This window comes from Talpa occidentalis, unplaced genomic scaffold, assembly GCF_014898055.3.
Source record: "Talpa occidentalis isolate TD23 unplaced genomic scaffold, MPIMG_talOcc4v2.1 talOcc4.6, whole genome shotgun sequence".
Classification (NCBI taxonomy): Eukaryota; Metazoa; Chordata; class Mammalia; order Eulipotyphla; family Talpidae; genus Talpa; species Talpa occidentalis.
The window spans coordinates 42,080,421-42,096,439 of NW_023604972.1; the positions used below are offsets into that span (position 1 = coordinate 42,080,421).

The window sequence follows — 16,019 nt, forward strand, 5'->3', positions numbered from 1 at the left end:
CCAAAATTCAGTCTACAACACAGGCATTGCCGCCACTCTGGCTTAAGTAATATTTTTATTCTCTCTTCCTATGTTGAATGCTTTTAGCAGTTGCTAAGGATAAATTTGATGAAAAAGACAATATGCCAAATCTAAGATACTTTGAGACTTCACCAAAGTAAACGATAAAACAAATGACTTTCAACATGATGGCTGCTCTTCCTGGCTTCTTCTGATTTTAGTTAACCAGGAGAAGCCCAACTTGGAAATAGGCCTTTCTCTTCAGGGGCTTCACTTAGCTCTTATCCCAATCCAGACATGAGTCTCTGTCTACTCCAATTTGCTTCTTCCAAAGGAGAAACAGTATCATGCAGTGGTTAACAGCTTTGGAGTCAGGACATGAACTCCAAACATGACCATTTTCTTGACCTCTTCACTCTAAGCTTCAATGTCTTCATCAGTAGGAGAGCTTAATAGTTTACCTCACTGACTAAACATGAGGATTAAATAGGACAAGCTTGTAAAGGCTCTACATCAGTCCCAGCAGGTTGTTAAGCACTCATGAATAGTAGTTTAAGATACTCATCCTTTTCTGAGTCTCTGCTCCTCTCCTTTGCCCTGGAAACATATAGAAAAGGAAACATCAGCATGAATATTTGCTTTTTCTGGTGCCTAAGACCTTCCCCCTCCTATCATGAGTACTACAACTTGAAAAGACAAAATTCTCCATAATCAGACTCTTCAGATTCTCTGTCTCACATCCCGCCTCTTCCCCACCTGACAATGAACTTTTCGCCAACTGTCCATCCAAAATCTCAATACATCATCTGGCTCTGTGCCAGTTGTTTCCCTTGCCTTCAAGACTCTTTTCAACGTTATTCCACCAAAGTCCTACTCATTCTTTAGCATAAATACCACTAGCTTTGTAAATTTGAAGTATTCCTCCGTCAGCCTCCTGAGTTCCTCATCTGTCCACCGTTAGCACTTGGCAACCTTTTTAAGTCACAGATCACCTTGGTATTTAACAATGAATTGCTGTTCATCTCACCAGAAAAATATCTTGCCAGAGCAGAAAATATCCCTTATGCCACCATGGTTTAACCAGTAGGGGGCACTCAGTATTTAATAACAAATTTGTAATTAAAATGAATGGAGGGCCTCCCGGTGGCGCAGCGGTTGAGCGCTGGGTTGCGAAGCTGCCCGCAGCCTCTGCGGCGCCGGTTCGATCCCCGGCTGCTCCCCGGCCACCGGAGGAGGGTCCCACATGGCGCAGACCTCTCCTGCCGCCCGCTGCTCCCCTCAGCAGTGTACTTCGGTCCTTCTGCCTGCTCTGCTCCCCGCTCTGGCTCTGGTGAATTCTCTCACCCTCCCGCGCTTCTGACTGTACCCAGTGCATGTATAAACAAACAAACAAATAAATAAATAAATAAAACATGCCTCTATTTAAAAAAATAACTAAATAAATAAATAAAATAAAATGAATGGACATGCTTCTTTCCAATTCCCCCATACACCTCAAGATTTCCCACTCACATCAAATCTTCTACAATTTCTATTGCGATGATTATTGCCCTTAAAACATGAAAGATGCAATATAGGCATGTACCAAATCATGATGGTGTGCACCTTAAACTTAACAATGTTAAGTAAATTATCTATCACTAAAGTTGAAATAGCCACTCATAGATACGCTGTTTTGGTTTGGCTGCCCGAAAAGCAGATTCTGAAATGGATTTGTATTTATTTTTAATTTTTTTAAAGATTTATTTATTTATGCATACAAGAACTGGGGTACAGGCCAGAGGTGTGGGTGGGCGAGAGGATTCACCAGAGACAGAATGGGGAGCAGAACAGGCAGATCTACTGAAATACACTGCTGAGGGGAGAAGCAGGCGATACAGGAAAGGTCTGCTGTGCCATGTGGGTAGCTCCCTGGCTGTCTGGGGATTGAACTCATGCTGCAGTGGCTGTGGATAGCTTCATAATGCTGCAACTTAACCCCTTGCACCACCAGGGAGTCCCCTGAAACAGATTTTTAATGCTAACAATTTATTTGAAAGGTGATCCCAAAACCATGGCAGGAGTGTAGAGGAGTGAGACAGGGTGGGGGAAGCAACCATTGAAGGTCAATTATCAAGCCAGTGCCATGTGGGTGACTGGAATAGATTTTTAAAGGAAGAGAGTGTAACAGAGAATTTTCTCATTCTGTTCAATAGTTGTAAGGAAGGTAAAGAGTTAAAGAACTCATCCACCATCTCCAGATAATCACTGGTGAGGGCTGCTCCTGGAGATTGCCAGTCTCTTGGCCCTTCCACCTGCCACGTATCCAGGCAGAGTAGCCACCTTCAGCTTGGGAAAAATAATAGGCAACGCAGCAGATTTGGCCTCTCTCTGAAGTGCCAACACTAGCCAAGGGCTAATTGGCAGCAAAATCTAAGCTGTGGACGCTCCAATGGAAGCTCTGGTGCAGCCCCAACAGCAGCAAGGTCCTGATTCCAGCCGACATTCAGAGTGACAAACACAGAATTTAAATGGCAAACATTCCCTTCCCAGAGAGAGCAAGCAATATAAAAAGAATTTTTACAACATCTGTTCCTTACTTATAGTTTACTTCTAAGATTGTGGACCAAAAAAAAAAAAAAAAAAATCCCACACATAAGCGGATCATTTGGAGAAGAGTGTTGCTTGCAGACAGAGGTGACCCTCTCACATTCTCATTGTTCTCAAGGGATGGCTATATGCCTTGATGAGTCACTCCAACATTTAAACGTCTTTGACTTTGAACAATAAAATAGCTTGCATTTATTGGACATTTACTGTGCATCAGGGTACAAAGCTGAGTTCATTTAATTCTTCCCAAAACCTTGTAAAATAACTACTGATATTATCTATATTTTTCATATGTGAAAACTGAAGGTCAAATGAGAGAAGAAATCTACACAAAGCTACAAAATGCTACCAAGTGTTTGGAGGTGTAACTTGAATTTTCAATCTTGTAGTCAAATAATCCAGTATTCATATCCTTAACTTATACTCATTAATTATGCCATGTCTTAAATAAACAAAAAGTTCCAGCTAGTCAACATTTTCTATATAATTCTTCTTCATACACCCCTTCTTTAAACTAAATTATATCCATTTCCTTAGCTCTTCCTCATATATGTTCCTGTCCTGTCTTTACTCATGCATATTTCTCCTTCCCCACCTCTTAATTTTTCATAATCCTTAATGTAATAAGTTAAACTGCCCTGTGTACAGACTGCATCTAATTCTTGGCAAGACCATAAATCTCAGAATTATTGTAGAAAAATTATCCATGAACATTTATGTTTAAATCTTGAATTAAGCAAGCCAAATAAAAACATCCCTACTTAAAAAGTGATAGCATAGGGCCTCCCCGGTGGCGTAGTGGTTGAGAGCTGGGTTGCAAAGCTGCCTGCAGCCTCTGCGGCGCCGGTTCGATCCCCGGCTGCTCCCCGGCCACCAGAGGAGGGTCCTGCATGGCGCGCAGACCCCTCCTGCCGCCCGCTGCTCCCCTCAGCAGTGTACTTCGGTCCTTCTGCCTGCTCTGCTCCCCGCTCTGGCTCTGGTGAATTCTCTCATTCCCCTGCGCTTCTGACTGTACCCAGTGCTTGTATAAATAAATAAATCTTTAAAAAAAATAAAATAAAATAAAGTTGGCAGTAATTAAAGATGGAGTATTAAAAAAAAAAAGTGATAGCATATGGGACATAAGGCAATTCTTAGCAGAGTAAATTCATTACAATCCTCCAAATAACCAAATGGTGCTTTGAGTAATGAAAATATTCTGATTATGCTCACAAAATAGGCTAGCAAAGAAAATTTATTCCTCAGCCACCACATTCAAGACAAATTATGTCTTAAAGTTGATTTATGTTTGCAAATATGTGGTGAGTTCTTTCAGCACAAGGCCTTTCCCAGGCTCCTTACATTGGCAAAATTTCTATTAATTTCATTTTGCATCTTTGCAGATCTAGGTCATGTGATATACATAATGTAACAAGTTTCAATTTCTCTTAAAATTTTGCATTAAATCTCTCGGTGAGTCTTAAACTGCAGTTTCCAGAGTGTTACTATATACTTATCAAAACCATTACATTTTTTGCATTCTATTTTTAAACTTCCTGCATTATAGCCAGGACATAAGAGGCTTCATAGGGGAAAGCACAAGTGCAAAGCACATGTCTATAGTACTTGACACGCACCTTCTCTGACCCTGAGTAAGATGAGAACGAGCTTTTGCCCACTTATGCACCTGAGTGACTCTTGACTTTCTAGTCCACCTCTCCAGAATATCAGCGAGTTTCCTTGCCTTCTGCCTCTCAGTTGCATTTGTGCAACGGGGAGCAATGATTCTATCTATGCATCCATTTCTAATATCATAACACAGTGGTTTATTCATCTATAAATAATTATTGAGTGCCTTCTATGTTCCACATTTTTTACTAGTCATTGGCACTCCAGTGCTGACTAGCTGAATCTAGAGTATTCATTTCTGATGATCCTAATATTGTTCCTTTTGAGTCCCATGTTGAAATTATTTTACTACTGGACTATCTTCATTTATTAAGTAATTTTCCATTTTTTTAATTAATCAAGGACAAAGTATATCAGTAATGGTGTATACATACAGTGGAATACTAGCCATAGAAAAAAAAGTATTCATATATAATACAATGTGGATGAAACACAAAAACATTAGACTAAGTGAAAGACATAAAAGCTTGCATGTTGTATGAGTCTATCTACATGAAATAGCCCAAACAGATAAATCCATAAAGCCAGAAAGCATATTGGTATTTTCACCTAGCATAATGGACTAGGGGGAGCAGGAAATGTAGCAACTGCTAGTAAATAGGAAGTTTTGTTTGGGCTGAAAATGTTTTGTAACATGTAGAGGGATTGCTTGTATTGTATTGTGAATGTAAATACCAATGGATTGTGCACTTCAAATTGGTTAATTTTAATTTTCAAATTTCACCCAAATAAAAGGAATTAATAAAAGATAAGTATGCTGGCCAGTATCTGTCAGCAGAGATAACCAGAGGTTGCTATAGAGATGAGTCATTGAGTGATTACACAAGCATTCCAGGCTTATACCATATTCCATTATAGACTTATACATTAACTTTCTGGTTTATGTAGTAAAAATACTCATGATAATAGTAAAAAATGAAAAACCACAACTGTAACATCATAACAAATTTCATAACATCTCAGTTTTATTGAGCCTTTAGGATTGTCAGAAATTGGGCTAACTGCTTGACAAGCATCATTTCATTCAAGCTTCATAGTAATATGAGGTACAATTATTAACCTAGTTTTTCAGATGATGATACTGAGACTCAGAGTTCAGATAACTTGACCGAGATGCGAATTCAGTAAAATTCAAAGTAAAAGTTTTATCAAACAGCTGGTCCACAACAACCAAAGTGGATATTCTCTCTGCTAAATATCTGTATGTAAAACTTTAGTGGGTATGCTAAGCTGTTTAGTCTTCCTGATGCCAGGCAATTCAAGCAATAACTAAACTAAACTGACTACTCAGAATAATTAAGGAATTAGAGTTCACAATAATTAAATGTTGTGGATTATAAAAAATGCTGCAATATTTCCATAATGATTGAAAGAATCTTTAAGCAGTGTTTGTGTTGACCGTACTGTATTTGTAAACATTAGCAAAGCAAACTGACGACCTCGGAATTAAATTTTCAAGTTCTAAAAGCTGTTCTTATCATCTGTCACCATGGTTAGTAAAGAGTAATCAAAAAAAGTGACAAATAGGGCCTCCCCTAGTGGCGCAGCGGTTGAGCGCTGGGCTGCAAAGCTGCCTGCAGCCTCTGCAGCGCTGGTTCGATCCCCGGCCACCAGTGAGGGTCCGACATGGCGCGACAGACCTCTCCTGCTGTGCCCGCTGCCCCTCTCAGCAGTGTATTTCGTCAGTCTGCCTGTTCTGCTCCCAGCTCTGGTTCTGGTGAATTCTCTCACCCTGCTGTGCTTCTGACTGTACCCAGTGCTTGTATAAATAAACAAATAAACAAACAAACAAATAAATAAATAAATCTTAAAAAAAAAGTGACAAATAAACCACATCACATTATTTTTTTCTCAAGCAGAACAAGTCTAATCTTGGAAATTAGGTGACCCAGAGGTAACTATATAGTTGAAAAATGTATAGCCCCTTGCATTCTTGCAACAAAGTGCAATTACTTAGAATAACACATTAGTCAAAGAAAAGTACTAGATAATACAGATTACCTCTGATCAATATATTTTTAATGATCAATCATTTTAAACATAAATAACCCAGTTTTATTATATAATCAAAAATGGGGCCATGGAAAGATTATGAAATTTACTTTTTGGAACCAAATTCCATTAAGGGCTCTAAGCCTAGAAACTTTGACCTTATCATTTAATAGGAGAATCCTCTCACCCACCACATCTCTGGCCTGTACCCAGCTCTTGTATGCATAAATAAATAAATCTTAAAAAATGAGAAGATATGCTTTATCCACATTATGGAATACTATTCAGCCACAAGAACGATAAAACTCAGCTGTTTACAATAAAATGGAGGAAGTTCAAGGGAATTATGTATACTAAAGCAAGTCAGAACAACAGAGACAAATAGAAATATAAAAACAACAGAGACAAAAATATTTACATAATGGATGATTTCATAAAGAAACTTACAAAAATTAGCAGACATTAATAAATACAGTGAGGGCCCTGAGATTAAAAGGGGAAAGAGAGAAAGGGACAAGGGATATAAGAGACTGGAGGGTTAAAAAAATAATAAAATGGGCATAATAATTCTTAATTCACAGATTTTTACAAGGAAAGGAGCCTCTACAGGAATCTGTCACACAGCCAGAACTCAAGAAATATTTGTTCCCTTCCCAATCTTGCCCCTGATTCCCTAGTTTAACTTTTAGATGTATTTATTACCAAGAATCAACTAGCTAACATTTTCACTGCCAAATTAAAAAATAAAGCAGTTAGATATAATTAAAGGGTGAATTGTTAAGTAGGCAAAAATGTTGAGACTTGAGAAAGAAAAGCCAAAAACCTTAAAAAGGCAATCATTATTATCTTTTGAATATCAATATTGGTGCTTTTGTTCATTTTATAAGTGAACATTTTCAACATTTTAAAATCAGGTTGTACTTGCCAAGTCTAACAAATAGGATTTAGAATGGGAAAATAGTCTTCGTTGTTCTATCCATTTCCATAAGAATCCAAGAAAGTCACACAGAAATCAGAACATGACCACAGAGTATGACATCTTAAAAACTTCTGTTTTCCCCCAACTTGGTGAAACTTTTCATAAACTCACCTTTGCTTTCAGTTAAAATTTCTCTATTTTGTCTAAATGGACCCATCCAATTCCCCCACTGGTAAATTCGGCTCATGTTCTCAAGGAGGATATTTTCTCCCTAGGGCCTTCACTTTCCATTTCATACCCTCTGCTACTTTTCTCCAAAATTCTTATAACAAATATTAGCTTACATGCAAGGAGAGCAAGCAGAGTCTCAAAATGGGCCAGGGGCAGCATTCTTAAAAATAACTCTGAGGAACAACACTCACTTATCCAATAAAAACATGAGCAGAATTCAGAATAGTTATGCTGTGGGATTTGTACATTTATCTGCTCTTTGAAAAGGTAAAATAAACATGAAAAATTCCATAAAATCCTAACTAAAAGTCACCTGCCATCACCACCACTTTGTCCTTTCCAATAAACACTTGTTGGCAGAGGCAGGAGGGAAATCGAAGTCTCTTGCCTCTTGAAGTGACAAGCACATTCTTTCCTCATTCGCCAAACTACTTTTCTCCCTCCAAAGCTCCAGCTGTTCTCAAAACCCAGACATTGTTCCCTTCACGCTGGCCGGTCTCTGGCTCTAAATCTCAGCCAAGACTGCTTCTCCCTGAAATCTCTTGGGGACACTAACAGCCAGGACTTGGAAGTCTGTGCCTACTTAAAGCGAGCTGGGGTTTTTTGGCCGGGAGAGGAAGAGGGAGAGAAAGGGGAAGAAAGATGAATGGGAAATACTGTGTGTCAGCACAAGAAACTCAAACAATTATGTTTGGACAATCCCTGATGCTCTGAGCTGCCAAATGATGGTTGATGATTCTCTTGCTGGTTTGCAGTCTTGGAGACTGTGGGACCTTTTACACTGCTGTTTATAGGTTGGGACCCCAAAATCCTGCTGTGGAAAACATGAAATGCTCATAAGATAAGTATGTCTATTATGAACTACAGCTTCTTTCAGTTATATGAATGAGAAAATCTTAGAATCGCAGGATTTTGCAGGGACTGGACGGTGGTGGAGGGTGGGAGAGTTGCTTTAGACCCATTTATTTATCTGAATAAGCATCACAAAGACAATGTAAATTAATTCTTCCTCAGAGATTATAAGGAGTGAATTGTTTCTGTATCTCCCAGTTAATAAATAGTGTTTCTCCCTTGGCCATAAGTGTGATAGAATTGGGAGAAAAGGAATACAAAGGCACATTTGTTCACTTCCAAATTGCAGGAAATCAACAATCAGGAAAAAGGCAAATACCTGCAATTTTTCAGAAATTTTGGTTTTAAAAAAGTTAATGTTATCCTATGTCCAGACAATCCCAACTTGATAAGTAACCAAGAATGTTTTTTTTTTTTTAACTCCACACATAGTTTTTTTTAACTAACCACGGTCTGCAGTGTTTCTTGAAAGTACAACACATTAATCTACCATTCTATTAAGACATATTGTCCAAAAACTAACCAGATGAATTAGTTAGAACATGCATTTGGTGATGTATGAAAGGAACCTAAAAACAGAGGTTTAAACATAATTGGAATCTCTTTTTCACTCAGAACAATATGACTGCACATGTTCCAAAGCTAGAAATTCTGGCTCTCTCTGTTTGTTCAACCATCCCAAGGACATTTTTGTCATCCACATCATCCAAGATGATCTTCATTCTAGCCAGAGGGGTGAGTCCACCATTTTCTTTTAAGAATTTGTAGATATCATTTCCACCTATAATCCATTAGCCATAATGTGGTCACATGGTTATTGTATGGAAATATGTTATCTTTATTTTGGGCTTCCATGTGTGACTAAATGCTAAGAATTCTATTAATTTAGTGCAAGAATCAGCAAGCTTCTTGCTATGGGTCAAATTTGGTACATAGCTTGGCTTTAAGTGACCTGCAAGCTAAGAATAGGTTTTGCATTAAGTTGTTTTTAAAAATCAAAATAAGAATAACATTTTATAATTTGAAAATTATATGAAATTCAAATTTCATGATTTCCATAAACAAATTTTCTATTAGAACACAGCCATCCTCATTCATTTAAATATTGTCTACAGCTGCTTTCATACTACAAGGACAAAGTTGAATAGTTGTGACAGAGACCACATGGCCCACAAGGCCTAAAATATTTACTCTGTGGTCTTGTATAAAAAGAGTTTTCTGACCCATGCTTTAGAAGAAATAAACAAACATTTACTAATGGGTAACTGGCTAACTTTAGCCATACCAAAGTAGTGAAATTGGGAGTGGATGGGTCTTAAAAGGAACTGTAAATGAGTTGTTTCTTTAAAAATTTTACTATGATTATATTAATAATCCATTAATGCTAAATGTTAACTCCAAAACTTAGTGGCTTAAGCAGTAAATATGTATTATCCATACAGGTATTAAGAGTGAGGAATTCAGAAGTGATTTGTTTGAGTAGATGGTAGTGGTTTGGAGTCACACCTATAGTTGTCTTAGGATGTTGACAGATGCTGCAAGTACATCTAAAACTCTTGAGTGGCCTGGAGGAATTACCTCCAAATGATCCACTCACATGGCTCCTTGAAAAAGGTCTCTGAGTTCCTTGTTTCGTGAGTTTCCCTAAGTCTGGCAGCTAGCTTCCTCTGTAGTGAATTTCTGAGCGAGAAACACAAAGAATAAACAGAAGTCATAGTGCCTTTTCTACCCAGTCTTCAAAGTTTCACAATGTCATTTCCAGTAAACTCTTTTCATTAGAAGAGATTCTCAATGGAAGGGGACTATATAAATATATATAATATGTTGATATATTAATTATTGGTTATTAATTATAATTAATTATTAATATATTAGAATAATTGTGGTATTATTAATTATTAATATATTAATATAAATATAGTATATGTTTATATAGTATGTATAAATATACATATTTATATAAAAGAATTTGTGTTATTTAAAATCATTAATTTTAAGGGAGAGTAATAATAACCTTTCTTTAAGTAATGGTAGGGAAATGAGGCTGGCAGCTATGAAATAAGGCATTTGAGTAGGAAAAAAGAATATTATTAAGGCTTATATTACACATGGCAATCAGATTTCAGCTATCTCACCTACGCCAATCAGTTGGTAGTGATTATCTGGAGTACTATGTTGAAAAAGATTCTGATTGACAGCTATTGCCATTAAGTCCACATATTTTCTATCTTTGGAAGAAAAATATATAAAAATTTCAAACAATAAGAATTTGGAGAAAAAGCAATATGTGAGGCATTTTAGTTCTCCAAAAACTTATAAAACCATGGCTCTTGGGCAGCTTTCGCAGGATATTTCTGTGGAGTACTGGTTTCCTGTGAGATTCTCCCCTCCCCCTCTCTCTTTGTCTCTCTCTGCCTCTATCACCCGATCAATTCTTTCTTCTATTTTTTTTAAAGATTCATTTATTTATTCATACAAGAACCAAGGTACAGGCCAGAGCTACTGGGGGTGAGAGGAGTCACCAGAGACAGAGTGGGGAGCAGAAGAGGCAGATCTACTGAAATACACTGCTGAGGGGAGCAGCAGGCTAGACAGGAGAGGTCTGCTGTGCCATGTGGGCAGCTCCCCGGCCGGCCGGGGATCGAACTCCTGCTGCAGAAGCTGCGATGAACTTCACCAGGGAGGGGAGGCCCCCAATTCTTCCTTTTTTTTTCAACAATTATTTATTGAGCACTTATGTGTTGCACAGAGGTACTCCATGGGAAAAATATTAATGTCTCACGCTCATAGTAAAATAGGAAATTCTGTTTTCCTTCCCCTTTTGCAAAAAGTCATGCATCTTGTTTCTGATTATTATCTAATTTCACTAAATATTCTAGAGCAATATAAATAACAGTGGTGATTTTTCATGTTCCTTGTCCTTGCATTGCAGGGTTTCTAGGATAGGTCTCACAAACCAGTATTCCTACCTGGTATTCACAGATGTGACTTGAATAGAGTAGTTTCATGGCCACATAAGATTGGAAAATGCTGGGTTAAATGAAGTTAAGCTAACTTCTCTACTGTAAGCAACTTTAATGGACCCATAAACCATCAGGAAAACAAAGTATAACATGCTGTATCTCCAACAGTTACTTGTGTGTTTAAAATCCTGTGTGTTTTTGCTTTGTTTTGGTTTGGTTTTAGAAAATGCTTATTCTGGTAGTCTGACAAATGATGCTAAAGGGTATCTAAAGTCACTGTTGTTTTTCTTTTTTATCTCCCTTTCAGTGACATCAGTTCACTTAAGTTACTTTAAGACTTTAGAATTCATTGCAACACATTAATGTCCATTATTGCAACAATATACAAATCTTTTTTTTTTCAAGATTTATTTATTTTTATTCAAGAACTGGAACAGGTCATAGATGGGAGGATGAGAGGATTCACCAGAGACAGAGTGGGGAGCATAACAGGCACACAGACCGAAGGCACTGCTGAGGGGAGCAGCGGGTGAGACAGGAGAGGTCTGCCGTGCCATGTGGGTTGCTCCCTGGCCGGCCGGGAATCGAACCCATGCTGCAGAGGCTGAGGACAGCTTCACAGCTCTTTGCTCAACCCGCTGCGCCACCATACAAATCTTAAGAGGAAAGAGACGTTGACAATTATTCTCGCAGAGTACTTCTTAACATCTGAGTATTTTAAGGCCCTATAAGTATTTTAAAACATATAACAATAATTACAAATAGAATATTTGCACATACATTTATGCAAAGCTGCGTTATGTCTGTGTGTATACATATATGCATTTACCTACATAATGTACATTGCCTAAAACCCCTCCTTTTACTCCCCCATTCTCATTATAATTTAATTTCTCATCCTTACAGAGGTCTGATCTCAAGCTGGCTGTTAATTTCAACATTTGTCTGCTTTGCAGGCATGAACAAGAAGGAAGAATAAGGAACCATTTTCCAGTAAATCACCAAAATGACCAACACAAAATGAAAAAAAAAAACAAAAAAACAAAAAGCAACAGAGAGGCCCCTGACTGTATGTTTCCTACGCCATTTAGAAAACATAGAGTTGTTTCTTTGGCCACATCCATGCAAATCTGTAAGAAAGGTAGTGCTATAGACATCAAGGGGATGAACACTGCTCAAAATGGAAGAGCCCACACATGTTACCGTGCTGACACTGGAAGAGTATAATGTTATCCAGCATGCACTTGGCATTGTTGTAAACAAACAAGTCAGGGGCAAGATTCTTGCCAAAAGAATTACTGCGCGTGTTGAGCATCCGAAAGCTGAGGTAGCTTCCTAAAACTCATGAAAGAAAATCATCAGGAAAAAAGGAAACCAAAGAGAAAAGTACTTGGGTTCAACTGAAGCACCATCTTGCTCCACCCAGAGAAGCACACGGTAGAACCAACGGAAAGGAGCCAGAGTGCTGGAACCTGTTCCCTATGAATTCATGGTATGATAGGTGTGGGGGAAAAAATGAAAAGATATCTGGACTATTTAAAAAAAGGTGGGGGGGGGGCCTCCCTGGTGGCACAAGGGATTAAGCACTGCACTATGAGGCAATCCACAGCCTCTGCAGCACGAGTTCAATCCCCAGCCGGCCAGGGAGAAACCCACATGGCACAGCGGACCTCTCCTGTCTCACCCGCTGCTCCTCTCAGCAGTGTACTTGGGTCAATCTGCCTATTCTGTTCCCTGCTCTCTCTGGTGGATCCTTTCACCCCCCAAACCTCTGGCCCGTACCCCAGCTCTTGTATGCATAAATAAATAAATCTTCAAAAAAAATTTAAATTTTAAAAAGGAAGAGTAAAAGAGTATAATCTAGCAGTTGTCTTTAATTATTTCATCAACTGAAAATGTCATGTAACTACCCTTAACTGCAAACAGCCTTGGGAAGTAGTTTAGGCGGACCCATGGATACATTAAGCAAACTTCAGTTTCTGTTAAACAAGAAAAAGAAATGAATGAGTGTTTGGTTGTCTTCTCACCCTGTCTTTTTCCAGAATCCTTCCTCCCTAGTCAGAGGAAATCCTCCCAGAGTCAGAGGAAAGTTAAGCTAATAATAATTTTTTAAAGAGATACACTTGTTTCTTTCTTAATTATCTCCTATTTATTATATTTCTAGCCTACAAAAACTTCTAGCTAACATTAGGTTGTCACAAACACAAACTTTCATGGAATTCCTACTACTCCTTCTGAATAGCAGTGAACTAAAGTTGTAGATAATTTCTATTAAATGTTTGAAATTTTCAGCTTTACTAGGTTAAGAAATGGTGGCTTGCTTCTGTTTTTATTTGAACTGTTTTTGCCAGCAAAAATAATTGTTCACACTGGCAGAAGTAGAACATTTGCCAGCATGAAAAAGAACTGTATAGAATAGCAGTTAGCATACCATAACACATATTTTCTTGCTCTCACAAATCTAGTTTAAACCCTTAATTTATTTTATAGCTGTGGCCTCAATACTTCAGAATTTTAACTTTTTATAAAACTTTGTAGCATATAAAAGTACATGTGTGAGCTTATAGTGCCAAGAAAAGTTTTCTTAAAGTTATTGCATTTCTGCTTGGAATTCTGGCTTCATTTTGCACAGACCATGCAGAAGGGTTTCTTATCCAGAACACAGAAATACATTATTACAGTCACTAATTTCTCTACTAATGCCTTAAATTTCTCTCTCTCCTTGATGCCCATAGAGTATGTTTCATTGCTTTCTTTTTTCTTTATTTTACAATTATTTTTCTTTATTATACAATTTTAGTATACTAATTCCCTATTACCAAACTTCTAGTGTTCATCTTCAAATAGATACTGGGTAACTCACACTAAAAAATTTATATGTTTAATGAACCCAAGATGGTTCCTAGAAATCCTTACCAACCCCTCAAATTTGATACATCGAAGTACCATCCATGAAGCAGTTCAAGTCATCCATAAAAGTGCTTACCTACCAAAAACCCATGGGGAAGTAGTTTATTATACATAATGCAAAATGTTAGTATATTGCTGTGATTATTGCCATGACAATGATAAAGACTACATAAAACTTTGGGAAATGTTTATGACTTTGTATCAGGTAGATGCAACTACAGGAAAATGGAAGTGTTAGACAAAAACTAGAAGGTAATATGCAATATTGAAAATAATTATGGTAGGTCTACAATATATACTTTTGGGTTACATTTTTCTATAGTCTGATTATTCTTCAATGTTTATGTGTTATTTCCATAATTACAAAAAAGAGTATTAAAAATAATTCTTAGTGAAGAAAATATTATCTTCTAGCACCTTCCTTTTCTGTACATTTTCCTGGTTTTTGGCTCTTTTTGGATATGTTCAGCAACCTCCTCTGCCCCTCCCCCAAGTGCCTCTCTCAGCTACTTCCTGAACAAAGGAGACCCGGGTTGACCCACCCCTTCTCGCAGACCTTTCCTTGCTTTACAATCTCATTGATACAGTTAACAAGTTTGTCTTTCCCCCATTTTTTTGCAATTCCCCTTATCTAGCATTAACAGGATTGATGACTTGTCTTTCCCATTTGTTGCAGCTTCCCCTCCCCTTGGGAAGAAAAACAAGCTGGCGCCCACCGGTTTCCCTGTAGACCCTTCCCCCTCGCCCTAAGGAAAACAAGTTGGCGATCACCCGTCTCTGTGCCTTGACACCTTCCCCTTCCCTTAAGATGAATGAGCTGACACCCATCCATCTCCCTGTTGAGCTGGCGCCCACTTGTCTCTGTGCGGACCCCTTCCCCCTCCCCTTCGCGGATGCCTATCCATCTCCCCCTGTATAAATACCCCTGCCCACTGCCAAAGAGCAGGACGGTGGTTTTTCGGACATGAGTCTGCCTCCCTCCTCATTTGTCGACAAATAAAACCGCTTTCCTTTTCCTCAAACTTAGTTTCCTTTTATTGGCTGAGGGAAACTGAGGCCGGCGTTCGGTAACAATTTTGGCGAGCCAGCCAGGAGGTGGATGCCACTTCGGCTCTCCCAACCCCAACTCTGACTTCCAACTGACGGAGCTGTTGCCTGCTGCTGTGCACCAGGGCTCACCTATCTATGCTGGTCTGTGCTGTCAGAGAGGGGCCTGGGCATCCCGGGTGGCATCCTGACCCTCCTGCTGAGAGGGAGCGCCCTCTCTCCAGGAGGATGAGGGAGAGTCCCAGCAGCTGCCGGAGTTCTTTTTCCTCCGGGGAACTTCCCAAGTCCTCCTCGGGAGAGGCACAGCTCTTCTCTGCACCCTGGATTTACCTTTGAGGAGATGGAAACTGGATGGAAAACCGCGGTCCCCTGGCGTTTGGTGTAAGTTCCCCTGGCGTGCACGCCAAGACCTTGGCCTTCACACATTCGGGAGGAATCTGAGTCCCCTCGCGGAGGGGGGAGTTCAGGTCTTCTCATTTGGGAGGGAGTCTATGAGTCTCCCTCAATTTGGAGCGCTCTTTGGTGTGTTAGGCCCGGTTGAGTGGGAATTGGGAAACATTTGGTGTTTTTGTCACTTGATATCTATTTGGTATTTGGTATTTGGAGTTTCCCGTTTGTTTTTGGAAGCCAGGGATTTAGTTAAACTTATGAGAGGTGCCATATTTGTTCCATCTAAAAGCCCCTTGGGGAAAATATTAACTGAGTGGTCGACCTGTAGCTTCTTATGTCTAAGAAGCAACCCCTATCACGGTTTCCCTGCAGGAGCCCAGGAAAAACTGATTGTGGGAAACAGACTGATTTTTTTTTTAGCACAAGAGCCAGGCAATATACTCTCCTTTTCCACTTTG

The 16,019-nt window shown here is 38.9% G+C and overlaps 1 protein-coding gene across 1 annotated transcript in view; it reads right to left on the reverse strand.

Annotated features, from left to right (window-relative positions):
* Positions 1–16,019, reverse strand: part of LOC119260937 (cytochrome c oxidase assembly protein COX18, mitochondrial) — an 86,575-nt gene continuing 70,556 nt past the window's right edge. Inside the window, exon 7 of the transcript XR_008549119.1 lies at positions 1–597. The gene's annotated coding sequence lies outside the window, so the exon portion shown is untranslated. The remainder of the gene's footprint in view (positions 598–16,019) is intronic.